Consider the following 391-nt stretch of genomic DNA (forward strand, 5'->3'; position numbering starts at 1 on the left):
GCTGCTTGACCGATTTACAACCTGTGTAATAGATGTTTTCTTGTTAGCCTCACGAGGCCTACATATTTTCTGAAGCTGAGTGGAAGGAGAGTCATTGATACCAGGGAGTTCCTGCCCTTCGTGTGCTGTTATTGGAGTGGAAAAGATTCACTTTGGACCCGACTTTGGATTACTGGAGTTTTCTTCAACTACGCTTTCGAAAAGTTTTTTTTTTTTTTGGCCGGCCAAACGAGAGACAACTGCAATACTCATCCTCAGCCTTCAGAGACAATAAAACATTGTTTTGGATTTGTATACCGGCCCGGACCTGAAGTTTATTTCATTGGAGAACAAGACTTTTCAACACCTATCCAGTAAGCCAGTGTTTATCTACTAGCTTGGTAAGCTAGTC

This window comes from Monopterus albus, unplaced genomic scaffold (genome assembly GCF_001952655.1).
Source record: "Monopterus albus unplaced genomic scaffold, M_albus_1.0 scaffold117.1, whole genome shotgun sequence".
NCBI lineage: Eukaryota > Metazoa > Chordata > Actinopteri > Synbranchiformes > Synbranchidae > Monopterus > Monopterus albus.